Consider the following 13,786-nt stretch of genomic DNA (forward strand, 5'->3'; position numbering starts at 1 on the left):
GCCGGAGAATCCCTCCCAAAAACTCTGCAGCTCCTAAGTGATTTTTATTGACACCACGCTGTTTCCAGTTATGTTTCTATTAGTTCTCCGAATAACAAAGCAGCCCACACTGATGCAAATGTGAACTGTAACTTGAAACTTGCATTATTAATTGTCGCAGTGGTAATGTCGAATATTTTTTGTGTCTCTACAAAAGGCTCAGCACTGTCATCATTTTCTCTCACTGCCCCACTGGGTTCCAATCTATCATTGTAATTAAGTTAATACAAAATAGAGAGCAGAGAGATAAATGGAGTGAAGTTGCTGTGTTTTGTTTCAATTTTATATGATTTGACCTCCACTTGATTTTAGCCTTTATAGCGAAGCAACTTGGATACAGGAGCTCCAGTTGACATTAGCCAGATGTTATCAACCTTTACCAACACTTCAACCGTTCCACAATGCCATTTATGTCTCAGTATTGACAGAATATCAAAGGCCTTTTCAAAGGAGGTTGAGAGAATTGTGTGTGTAAAGCAGAGACCCTCAGTGTGCACAAAATGGATATACTCAAGAGAATCAAAATTTGAAATACAAAAAGGAAAGAAACCAGAAACCCAGTCAAGAAACCAGCATGGATGGCCAGATCAGAAGGAAAGTGGCAAATAAAGAGTAAGAGCATCCACAGAATCTCTACAGTACAGAAGGTCATTCAGCCCATCGAGTCTGCACTGATCTTGTGAAAGAGCACCCAACCGAGTCCCACTCACCTGCCCTATCCCCGTAACCCCACCTAACCTGCACATCTTTGGACACAAGAGGGGCAATTTAGCATGGCCAATTTACCTAACCTGCATATCTTTGGACTGTGGCAGGAAACCGGGGCACCCAGAGGAAACCCACGCAGACACAGGAAGAATATGCCAAGTTCACAAAGTCACCCAAGGCTGGAATCAAACCCGGGTCCCTGGCGCTGTGGGGCAGCAGTGCTAACCACAGTGCCACCCTTGCATTATATAGCAAGGTATCTTTTAAATCCTCAGAAAGCATTTTCACTGATTCAAAGACTGTAAATGAGGCATTCCAACAATGTTTTACAATGCTCCATTCAACTGCCTGCAATTAGGAAAGGGAAAGTATTGTAATAAGTATAAAATTACTAACACCCACTGTGGATGCCACTTTATCCATGATAACAATTAGTATAGCAGTCAATCATGACTTGCTCGAAATAATGATCTATTCCCCTTCTCAAGGAGTCACTTGAGAATCCAGCAGTGGAGTGCAGAATTGTAGTAGCTGAGGGCTAAATAACAATTGTGGAAATGCCAGTGTAGCTACATGTTCCATGTGGTCAGGCCCATAAACAACAGGTATTTTTGGCTACTAACTTAATAACTTGAAATGGAGCACCAGTAATCTGAGCTAATCTGTTTGCAGCTTCTACAAATCAATTTGAATATTATTTTCAAGTAAAACCGATAAGATTCCAACAAAATAATTGTGCCATATAAAATCTGTGTGTCTTTTATAGAACTTTCTATATTAAGTGTGCCGATGATCTGACTTTTCCAGTTAATGAACAAAGCAAGGGTGCTTGCTGCTGACCTTGAAGAAAGCCTTGCCGAAAGATCATGCCATGCAATGGATCGTAGTGTTGTCTCATGGAGATTCTCAGCATGGAGCTGAGGTGATGATGTCAAGCAGTCCAAGGAGCCAATCACATCAAAGAATTCTCATAGCCAGCCAACCAGGTATTGAAAGGTACTAATGGCTTAATAACCTTTCGAAAATGTTGACATACAATTGGATTTTAAAACAATTAGTTTAAAAATTCTGATAATTCATCACAATAGATATTTCACAAAAATGTACAAATGAAGTATTTTTTCAGGGCCAGATCAATACTTCAGCAATGATTACTATTCTGATTGTTAAAAACTCAGTTGTAACTGATTGAATTTTAACATAGAATATTACAGCGCAGTACAGGCCCTTCGGCCCTCGATGTTGCGCCGACCTGTGACACCAATCTAAAGCCCATCTACACTATTCCATTATCATCCATATGTTTATCCAATGACCATTTAAATGCCCTTAATGTTGGCGAGTCCATTCATGGGATCTCAAACAGTGTATCACAATGATGGGCCCATTGCAGGCAGCAATAGCAGAATTTATAATGGAGAATAAGGAAAGTGTTGAAAGTAAACAAGTACTTTGGCTAGGAATTTCCTGCTCCCCATGGCAGGTTTTCCCATAGTGAATGTGACTAGCCATTTGCTGTCAGCGAGATCTTCTGGGCCTACCAAAGTCTCGGGATCTTTACATGGATCACCAGCCCCACTACTGGGGAACCTGCAATGGAGGCCGACTTCAGCGCAACCAGAATATCCAGCCAGCGAGAAGGGCCGGAAAATCCCTCCTTCTGTGTCTGTCTTCATGGAAGAAGAAACAAAACACCTCCCTGGAGTACGACAGAACCACGGTACGAGCAAGAATGAGGAATTGGAAGAAATTAGCATTGGGAAAAAAAGAGTAGTACTGGATAAATTAATGGGATTGAAAGCTGATAAATCTCCTGGACCTGATGATCTACATTGCGGAGTGTTGGATGAGGTGGACGTGCTAGTGGTCACCTGTCAAAATTCTATAGATTCTGGAATGGTTCTTGCTGACTGGAAAGTAACCCCACTATTTAAGATAGGGGAGAGAGAGAAAATGGTGAACTACAAACCTGTTAGCCTGACATCAGTAGTACGGTAGTGGGGAGAATGCTAGAATCTATTATAAAGGATATGATGAATGGGCACTTGGAAAATAATGGTAGGATTGGGTAGAGTCAACATGGGGGAAAGGGAAACCATGTTTGACAAGAATAAAGAAATTACAGCACAGGAAAAGTCCCTTTGGACCTCCAAGCCTACACCGACCATGCTGCCCGTCTGAACTAAACACCCCCCCCCTTCCGGGGATCATATCCCTCTTTTCCCATCCTATTCATGTATTTGTCAAGATGCCCCTTAGAAGTCACTATCGTATCTGCTTCTGCTATCTCCCGCGGCAGCAAGTTCCAGGCTCCCACCACCCTCTGTGATAAAAACTTGCCTGGTACATCTCTTTTAAACCTTGCCCCTCGCACCTGAAACCTATGGCCCATGGAATTGACTCTTCCACCTTGGGAAAAAGCTTCTGACTATCCACGCTGTCCATGCCCCTCATAATCATATAAACATTTATCAGGTCGCCCTCAACCCCGTTGTTCCAATGAGAACAAACCAAGTTTCTCCAACCTCTCCTCATAGCTAATGACACCCAAACCAAGCAACATCCTGGTAAATTTTTTCGGTACCGTCCCCAAAGCTTCCACATCCTTCTGGTAGTGTGGCAACCAGAATTGAACACTATGGGCATCATTCTCCGATCCCCCAGCGGGTCGGAGAATGGCCGTTGGCCGCCGTGAATCCTGCCCCCGCCGGTTGCCGAAGTCTCCGGCACCGGATATTCGGCGGGGGCGTGAATTGGGCCGCGCCGGTTGGCGGGCCCCCCCGCTGGATTCTCCGGCCCGGATGGGCCGAAGTCCCGCCGATAAATTGCCTGTCCCGCCGGCGTGGATTAAACCACCTTTTGAACGGCGGGACAAGGCGGCGTGGGCGGGCTCCGGGGTCCTGGGGGGGGGCGCGGGGTGATCTGACCCCGGAGGGTGCCCCCACGGTGGCCGGCCCGCGATCAGGGCCCACCGATCCGCGGGCGGGCCTGTGCCGTGGGGGCACTCTTTCCCTTCCGCCTCCGCCACGGTCTCCACCATGGCGGAGGCGGAAGAGACTCCCTCCACTGCGCATGCGCGCGAAACTGTCAGCGGCCGCTGACGCTCGCGCGCATGCGCCGCCCCGAGATGTCATTTCCGTGCCAGCTGGTGGGGCAACAAAGGCCGTTTCCGCCAGCTGGCGGGGCGGAAATTCTTCCGGCGTCGGCCTAGCCCCTCAATGTTGGGGCTCGGCCCCCAAAGATGCCCGTCTGATTGGCACCGTTTTGGCCGCCAGTCGGCGGACATCGCGCCGTTTCGGGAGAATTTTGCCCTATATTCCAAGCACGGGCAAACTAAGGTTCTATAAAGCTGCAACATGACTTACCAATTTTTTAACTCAATGCCCTAGGCGGTGAAGGCCAGCATGCCGTATGCCTTCTTGACCACCTCCTCCATCTGCATTGCCACTTTCAGTGATCTGTGTACCCGTATACCCAGATCCTTCTGCCTGTCAATACTCTTAAGGATTCTGCCATCTACTGTATATTTCCCATCTGTATCAGACCTTCCATAATGCATTACCTCAGAATTGTCCGGACTAAACTCCATCTGCTATCACTCCGCCTAAGTCTCCAACCAATCTATACCCTGCTATATCCTCTGACCGTCCTCATCGCTATCCACAATTCCACCAACCTTAGTGTCGTCCGCAAACTTACTAATCAAACCAGTTACATTTTCCTCCAAATCATTTATATATATTACAAACAGCAAAGGTCCCAGCACTTATCCATGAGGAATGCCACTAGTTACAGCCCTCCATTCAGAAAAGCAGCCTTCCACTGCTATCCTTTATCTTCTATGAACAAACCAGTTCTGTATCCATCTTGCTAACTCACCTCTGATCCCATGGGACTTCACCTTCTGTACCAGTCTGCCATGAGGGACCTTGCCAAAGGCCTTACTGAAGTCCATGTAGACAACAGCCACTGCCCTACCCTCAAAAATCTTCACCATTTCCTCGAAAAACTTGATCAAGTTAATGAGACCTCCCCTTCACAAAATATTGCCTCTCGCTAATATGTCCACTTATTTCCAAGTGGGAGTAAATCCTGTCTCGAAGAATCGTCTCCAATAATTTCGCTACGTAAGGCTCACCGGCTTGTAATTACCTGGATTATCCTTCCTACCCTTCTTAAACAAAGGAACAACATTGGCTGTTCTCCAATCTTCTGGGACCTTTGCTGTAGCCAGTGAGGATACAAAGATTTCCCTCAAGGTCCCAGCAATTTCCTCCCTTGCCTCTCTCAATATTCTAGGATATATCCCATCAGGCCCTGGAGTCTTGTCTCGCTTAATGTTTTTCAAGACCCCCAATACATCCTCCTTTTTGATCTCAACATGACCCAAACTATCTATACATCCTTCCCCAGACTCATAATCCACCAAGTCCTTCTCTTTGGTGAATACAGACGCAAAGTACTCATTTAATACCTCGCCTCCTCTGTCCTTGAGTGAGCCAACCCTCTCCCTGGCTACCCTCTTGGTGTTCATATATGTATAAAAAGTCTTGGGATATTCCTTAATCTTGCTGGCCAATCACTTTTCGTGACCTCTTTTAGCCCTCCTGACTCCTTGCTTAAGTTTCTGTCTATTTTCCTTGTATTCCACACTTGCTTTGTGTGTTCCCAGCCTCCTAGCCTCGACAAATGATTCCTTTTTCTTTTTCACTGGGCTCACAGTATCTCTCATTATCCAAGGTTCCCAAAAATTGCCATACTTATCCTTCATTCTTACAGGAACTTGCCGGTCCTGAATTCCTACCAACCTACTCCTGCTCCTATCTCTTATGTTCCTATGTAAGAATGGGAAAGTTTTTGGCTCATCACCTGATTCACTGCTTGGAGAAAACTTTCAACATTTTTATATCTCATGTCATAATCAGAAAATTAGTCTTCAAACTATCACTAACTTTGTGACTGGAAGAATTTCTGTGAAAAGGAACATTGCTTGGCTGGTTTAGCAGAAGCTGACACTCCTTGTATATGGGGTGAACAATAATCCAATGCTGCTGCCTGTGAGAAAAAACGTGGAGAGGGCAGCTCGTTTAAATATTTAATTAAGTATAATGCGGTGACAGCACTATAGGAGCCGGGGTTGAAGATCAGAGGGTCACCAACCAGCAACAGGCTGTTGGCTGTTCTTATGCTGCAGCATCATTTGATTTAAAAGGTGGTGTCTTGGTGAGCAAGATGGCTCACTGAGGAATAAATCTTCCTTCTTCTGCGGCAGACCTCCCCACCAACATTTCCTGTAAATGAGCACTTAGTGACTGGAGGACAGCTCTGATGGTCGTATCAGAATATTGGGAAGATGCCTCATTAAAATAAAATAAAGAACCCCAGAGGGCAAGTCTGTGCACATGCTGTATTGTTAAGCACCAGAAGCACAAGTTATAAAAGCGGCCTTGAACCTCGTCACCCAAAAATAAGTGGAGCCTGATATGTGTCAGAGCAACGGGCACCAACCATTGCACTATTGGGCCACAGATTCCATATCCGTACAACAACCTTTGAACAGAGCAGCATATTTATATATTTTTTAACATATCAGAACGGTAAAGCAGATAAACTCAGCTGTACAGATAAAAAATAGAAAAAATATAACTAGAAAAAGAAATAAGGGACCTTGGCATTGTGAACAATGGAAGTTTTAAAGAAGAGAAACTATATCCTGCTCACTAATGTTTGGTGAATACCTTGGATATGCATCAATGGCATGATTTTTATTTGCTGTACAGGAGACAATGTTTACTTGGAAATTAAATGAAGCTCAGGTTTCCACTTCTCCCAATCAACAATTATTTGCACAATATTATATGGTGAAATCCTCTGGTTTCAAGCTCTTGAAATGGATCAGACCCAATCTGTATCTCTTCTCTTCTCTTTCCTTCCTCCCCCACCCCCCGCAATCAAATACTTCTATTCATTGAAAACCTATTCCTTTGGTAAACAGGCCTTGCAATTTGAAGGTTAGAAGTAGCAGTAGCAAAGCTATCAGCGTCTTCATCATCATTTCGATAGCAAAATGTTTTCCGCATTTAAAGTAGTCTTTCAATATATACACTAATAGTATGTCATAGCATTAGGTCCATGACCAACTGTATAAATTGCATTTTACTTGGGTGTAGGACAGATCCTTTGAAGATACTGATGACGCACTCAGCAGTTGGTTCATATTAAAATAGAACAGCTATCAATATAGAGGCTAGTTTAATCAACAAGTTTTAAAATTTATTTTCCTCCTAAGACCATAAGGTCATTAAGACATAGGAGCCGAATTAGTCCATTTGGCCCATCGAGTCTAATCCGCCATTCAATCATGCCTGATATGTTTCTCATCCCCATTCTCCTGCCTACTTCCCATAACCCCTGATCCCCTTATTAATCAAGAACCTATCGATCTCTGTCTTAAAGACACTCCGTGATTTGGCCTCCACAGCCTTCTGCGGTAGTGAGTTCCACAGATTCACCACCCTCTGGCTGAAGAAATTCCTCCTCATCTCTGTTTTAAAGGATTGTCCCTTCAGTCTGAGGCTGTGCCCTCGGGTTCCAGCTTTTCTCTCCACGTCCACTGTTCCTGTTTCTCTAAGAATGTATGAGTTATAACCCATATCTCTGCCAAAATGTTTGGGTCCGTGAGCTTATCGGAGATGTTGCCTGAACCAGTGCTGGTTTAATGTCTGCTGTGTTGAAACAGGTAACTCCTGACTCTTCTGATATTATTAGTTTTAATTTCAAAGTGCATATGCTGCCCTCCAGCCACACTGTGTTCCAAACCCTGGGTGCTGCCTGGTCAGGAACAGAACTGCAACAAACATCACAAACCTGTGTCCCAATCCCAAACTATCGATGAACAATGTCAAGGGAGATCGACTAGTTCAATCAAACTTTATTTCATATAAACCTTTGGCATTGGATAAAATTGATTGGGGAACAATGTGATCAAGAGAAGGGGCACAGTTATGGATCAAAACCATTTGCATTTTGGTTCTTCTTTCAATTATGTGTCTAATTCTGGGGCAGCACAGTGGCGCAGTGGTTAGCGCTGCAGTCTCACGGTGCTGAGGTCCCAGGTTCGATCACGGCTCTGGGTCACTGTCCATGTGGAGTTTGCACATTTTCCCCGTGTTTGCGTGGGCTTCGCCACAACACAAAGATGTGACAGGTAGGTAGATTGGACATGCTAAATTGCCCCTTAATTGGAAAAAATGAATTGGGTACTCTAAATTTATTTTTAAAAAGTCATGTGTCTAAATTCTATGTAATATCAATGTTTTATGTATTTATATTGGCATATGGTTAAATTAAAGGAATATTTGGTGCAAAAATGGACACCATTGTTATTTCATCCTCAAGTAGGTAGTTATGGGTGATTTACAGAATAAGCACTGATTTTGTATCTGATAAGCACTGATTTTTGATTTACATATCAGTAAAATAGCAATTTAATTTCAGATAGCTATCGTTATCACTAATTAACATGAAAAATGGATATATGACAGGTTTTTTAAGATCCTATTTCTCATAGTTCTGGGCCAGGATTCTCCGAGCCCGCGCCGGGTCAGAAAATCGGAGGGGGGGGGGGGGGGCGGATCCCGCCACACCGCTCCTACCGGATCCGGGCTGCTGATTCTCCGGCGACTGGAGAATCCACGACAATCGCGCCGCCGGTCGGGGGCTGGTGAAAGCGGCCCCCGCAGCGATTCTGCGCGCTCGACGAGCTGAGTCCCGCCGGCGTTGTCTGCGTATGGTCCTACTCGGCCAATCGTTCGGGGGCAATCGATCGGCGGGCGCGCTAATTCCGGGGGGGGCCTATGTTCGTCCATGCTGGGCCCCTGTCGGGCTCTGCCATGTTGCCCGGGGGGTCGGCAAGGAGACGGGCATGGCGCGCATGCGCGGACCTGCGGCGGCTGCCTTTCTAGCCCCCGAGGACGGGGAGAATGACTGGGCCTGGAGGCCCGTTGATGCCGGCGTCGCTCCCGCCGGTTTTGACGCCGGTGTCAACACCTGGCCGGGATTTCGGAGAGTCGCGGCCCTGGTGTTTCGTCGGTGTGATCAAATAAAATTTTCTATTCAGGGAGCAATCAATTTTTTTTAAAAGGGTAAGATGTTTACTTTTGGCACTAATATAATAGAGTAATGTCATATTATTGCTTGTGGACCTAAAGTGGTTGCTTGACAATTGACTTGGATTAGCAAGGCCTATAAGGGATGGCTGATATATTACTCAATTCACCCTATACCCTACTGCTCAAAGTTAAAACTGCCCCATTTCCTTCCGACAATAACTTCCACATCAAAATCAAACAGCTTATTAATAGTTGTTCATTTGTTATTTTACGTGTAATCTTAGGACCTAAGTAAGTTTGCTTCCAAGGCTTTAATCTAGGCATTTTCAAAGTCGGGGGCGCGACCCATGGGTGGGTGTCGGGAGGGTCGTGGAGCCGTCCGTCGCGGTACTCCCAATTGCGCAAATTCGCGTGCAACAGCTGCAGGAGCCGGCTTTTAACTATGCCGGCTGCGAGCGGCATTCAAAAAGGCCGTGACCATATTAAAAAATGCAGCCACAATGCGCATGTGTGCCCGCTCATCGGTGCGCATGCGCAGAATTTTTTGCATGAGCATCGATGAGCGGGCACGCATTTTTTAATATAGTCGCAGCCTTTTTGAAGGCCGCTTGCAGCCGGCATTGTTAAAAGCAAGCTGCTGCGGCTGTTGCCCGCGAATCTGCGCAATCAGAGACGCAGAAGATTTTTTAAAAAATTCGATGTCATCTTCCTGCCTGAAGGGAGGGAGAGAGCAGGACACGCCCCCTGAGCGTTGACATCCCGTGGTTTGGGCGTGATTGCGATTCCTCCATTTTGTCAGCAGCAAACAAGGTAAGAGAAAATGGTGGGTCGAGAAGGTCAGCCGGCATGGGCGCGAAGGTTGGCCGGCATGGGCCGCGAAGGTCGGGCGGCGTGGGCCGATAAGGTAGGCTGGAGTGGGTCGCAAAGGTCAGCCGGCATGGGCGCGAAGGTTGGTCGGCATGGGCCGCGAAGGTCGGGCGGCGTGGGCCGATAAGGTAGGCTGGAGTGGGTCGCAAAGGTCGGCCGGCGTGGGCCGCGAAGGTCGGCCGGCGTGGGCCGCGAAGGTCGGCTGGCGTGGGCCGCGAAGGTCAGCCAGCTGGGCCGCGAAGGTTGACCGGCGTGGGTCATGAAGGTCGGCCGGCTGGGCCGCCAAGGTCGGCCGGCGTGGGCCGCGAATGTCGGCCGGCGTGGGCCGATAAGGTCGGCCGGCTGGGCCGCCAAGGTCGGCCGGCGTGGGTCATGAAGGTCGGCCGGCTTGGGCCGCGAAGGTCGGCCGGCGTGGGCCGCGAAGGTCGACCGGCGTGGGCCGCGAAGGTCGGCCGGCTGGGCCGCCAAGGTCGGCCGGCGTGGGCCGCGAATGTCGGCCGGCGTGGGCCGATAAGGTCGGCCGGCGTGGGTCATGAAGGTCGGCCGGCTTGGGCCGCGAAGGTCGGCCGGCTTGGGCCGCGAAGGACGGCCGGCGTGAGTCGCGAAGGTGGGCCGCGAAGGTCAGCCGGCATGGGCCGCGAAGGTCGGCCAGCTGGGCTGCGAAGGTCGGCTGGCCTGGGCCGCGAAGGTCAGCCGGCGTGGGTCGCTAAGGTCGGGCTGCGTGGGCCAATAAGGTCGGCCGGCGTGGGTCGCGAAGGTCGGCCAGCTTGGGCCGCAAAGATCGGCCGGCGTGGGTCGCGAAGGTCGGCCGGCTTGGGCCGCGAAGGTCGGCCGGCGTGGGACGCAAAGGTTGGCCGGTTGGTAAAAATGGGTCCCCGGAACAAAAGTTTGAAAACACTGCTTTAATCAACAACCTTGGCGAGAATACGGAATCCCAAATTCCATGCTAATAGAACTGGTTTTGCCAGAGCCTATAAGGCTGGTTCACAGTCAAACACACCCCTGTGCTACTTGAAAATTGAACAGGAAATATGACTCAGCTTAACAACCTATTGTATGTAAGCATACAGCCCTTTCAAAGGGATGCATCCCATTAAAATAGTTGGTACCTGTTTAAAAGATAAAAATTAATCAAAGCACAGAAACAAAAGTGTTGGATGAGGTCAAAAGGACATAAATCTAATATGGTGGTGGTGGTCTGTGGGTAACTGGTGGTGCAGCATGCATTGGACAAAATGGACTTGTGACTGCAAGAAGGTTGGCCCAAGGCATCCAAGCATTATGCCTGCCAGGAAATGATAATTAGGCTCAATAACAATGTCTGCAGAGTTTGAACCAGAGAACAGATACAAAAACAGACAACATACTTGAAGGAATTTGGCAATGAATAGTGTGGCTGGTAGATGGCCCAAATGCTATGGCAATAAAGCACTGTTGACTAAGCTATACACCACTTCGTATGCATCCATACAAAGCCCCTCACACAAACGGAGGTCTCAACATCTCACACTGTCAAGATGCAACGTACCTTGCTACACTCTCATCTTCCACAACTTTGCATATAAAACCACACTAGTACAAATATGATCACCTATTGACACTCTGGATGAACTTCAACTTAAGAATATGCCAATCCTCACTGATCTTCCACCCAGCTCCTCCTTTAGGAAATGCAGCAGCGCAGTGACATTGGCAGCAAGGTTATGCCATTCAGTAGGAAAGATGAAAAGATGAGAGTGCAGTGCACACTGACCAAAGTATCAGTCATCCGTTTGGTGTATGTATAAATTAGCTTGGAAATGGTAGCCAAAACTGGGTCAATGGCATAATTGCTGTTGGCAGTGATGACCTTGCCAACCACTAGAAGTTGCAATCTAATATTTGAATGCTCGCTGTAAGTGACCTTGCTGCAGATCAATTAAAGACGGATAGAGCATAATAATTTATAGTGGTGAAGGAATTGCATCTGCACACTATAGTCCAATTATTCTCCATAAGTGTGCTTCACTTTCGGATGTACCATAGAATCATAGAATTGACAGTGCAGAAGGAGGCTTTTGGTCGATCGAGTCTGCACCGGCCCTTGGAAAGAGCACCCTGCTTAAGCCCACACCCCCACCCTATCCCTGTAATCCAGTAACCCAACCTAACCTTTTGGACACAAAATGGGCAATTTAGCGTAGCCAATCCATCTAACCTGCACATCTTTGGACTTGGGGAGGAAACCGGAGCACACGGAGGAAACCCACACAGACACGGGAAGAGAGTGCAAACTCCACATAGTCACCTGAGGCCAGAATTAAACCTGGGACCCTGGGGCTGTGAGGCAGCAGTGTTAACCACTATGCCACCCCTTGGGGGATATACTTGGTTTGGATTTCCCCTTGGGTAAAGCATTAGGATATGAAGTTATTTTTAACAAAAAGGTTGGCAGAATAGAAAAACATCGAATAAAAGGTTAAAAGAATATTGTCCTACATGCTACTGGAAAAGATAAATCCTGTGGCAATAAAAGCTACTTCACACACAAAGACTCTCTTGCTTCAATTCAAAGGAAAGAAAAACAGCAAATGTGGTATGAAACTAATTGCAGTAGGTTTTCATATAAATATTCTGCATTAAATTTAGGGGTTTAATTAGCTGAGGACTGCAAGTCCTTCAGTCCACCAAATTGCACCCAGAAGGAAATGGGGACAGTGTCTGCTCTCCGTGATTCCCCTCCACCCACTGCATACCTGCAGGCACATGGCACCAGTGGATCTAGCCTTTATTTTGAAAGCTGCAAGGTACAAGCTGTGAATTAGTCATCCCTGACAATACCCTGAAAAACATTTCCACATTTACATCTCAATATTTACTGCTACCTATTTGCATGAAATTAATTGCCTGTTGTTCGTCTGGAAAATATGCAGTTTTGAAGCTGAGAGTAACATGAAAATTGTGATTTAATCATTAAAGCATTAAAGTTTTAAAAGCTTGCAAAGAAGAATCTTACAGTTTCCTTAAAGTGAAACAAGAACACTATATCACTTAACATTATCAATTTGTTTTAAAGTGACTTTCTGATATCTTACCATATCAAACCAACGACTGGGTGTAAAACTAACAACTGCGAAATGCAATGAAAATGTATGGCTATTTCAGCAGACAACAGAGCTTTCTAGGTTTCGATATCTAGATCGATCAAAAATCAACAGCAGAAAGATATTTTTTAACTACGATAAAGGTTACAAACGATTCACACTGGCTGTGGCAGTATGATATTTAAAATTGCTGTAGGCAATAATTGGCATTTAGGTCATTTATGCAGTCCCGTGTATGTATTTGAAAATACATTTCATTGTTCAAAAGAGCCTGCCACTAAACAGCATTAATAGGAAACATTTTGTTTTACACATTAAGGTAAAATGCTTCTATCTTTGCCAACAAATCCTAGCGGAAATTGCAGACACCACACCGGAGGTGAAGTGCAGTATCACAGGTGAGGACTCAGAACCTTGTCCTGTTCATTCAAGATTAAAATTGTTCACAAGTTTACATTAGTACTTCGTAGAATCTACATTGCAGAAGGAGGCCATTCGGCCCATCACGTCTGCACCAGCCCTTGGGAAGAGCACCCCATTCAAGTCCACACCTCCACCCTTTCCCCGTAACCCAGTAACCCCACCTAACATTTTTGGATACTAAGGGCAATTTAGCATGACCAATCCACCTAACCTGCACATCTTTGGACTGTGGGAGGAAACTGGAGCACCCGGAGGAAACCCAAGCAGGCACGGGGAGAACGCGCAGACTCCGCACAGCCTTGATTCAACAGCACCGATAATTAGTTTAGCAAAAACAAGTTTGAGATAAACTCTGCCAAGCACAAAACTAAAACTTGGAAGGTTTTCAACAACAATGTTGTTGTTGCTCATAGTAAAGTTCCATGAGTATGAACATTAGCATAATGATTTGCTTGATTCTAGAGAAAACAATTGTACAAATGTTGAAATCTAATTCTCCAGTTACAGTGTGATATTTTAATACACAGTGACGCTTACAATTCACCTATAATTCAT

At 46.3% G+C, this 13,786-nt stretch overlaps 1 protein-coding gene across 4 annotated transcripts in view; it reads right to left on the bottom strand.

Annotated features, from left to right (window-relative positions):
• The window catches only part of mitfa (melanocyte inducing transcription factor a), a 458,194-nt gene that overhangs the window by 228,707 nt on the left and 215,701 nt on the right, over positions 1-13,786 (bottom strand). The window lies entirely within an intron of this gene.

This window comes from Scyliorhinus torazame, chromosome 13, assembly GCF_047496885.1.
Source record: "Scyliorhinus torazame isolate Kashiwa2021f chromosome 13, sScyTor2.1, whole genome shotgun sequence".
In the NCBI taxonomy this organism is placed as follows: Eukaryota; Metazoa; Chordata; class Chondrichthyes; order Carcharhiniformes; family Scyliorhinidae; genus Scyliorhinus; species Scyliorhinus torazame.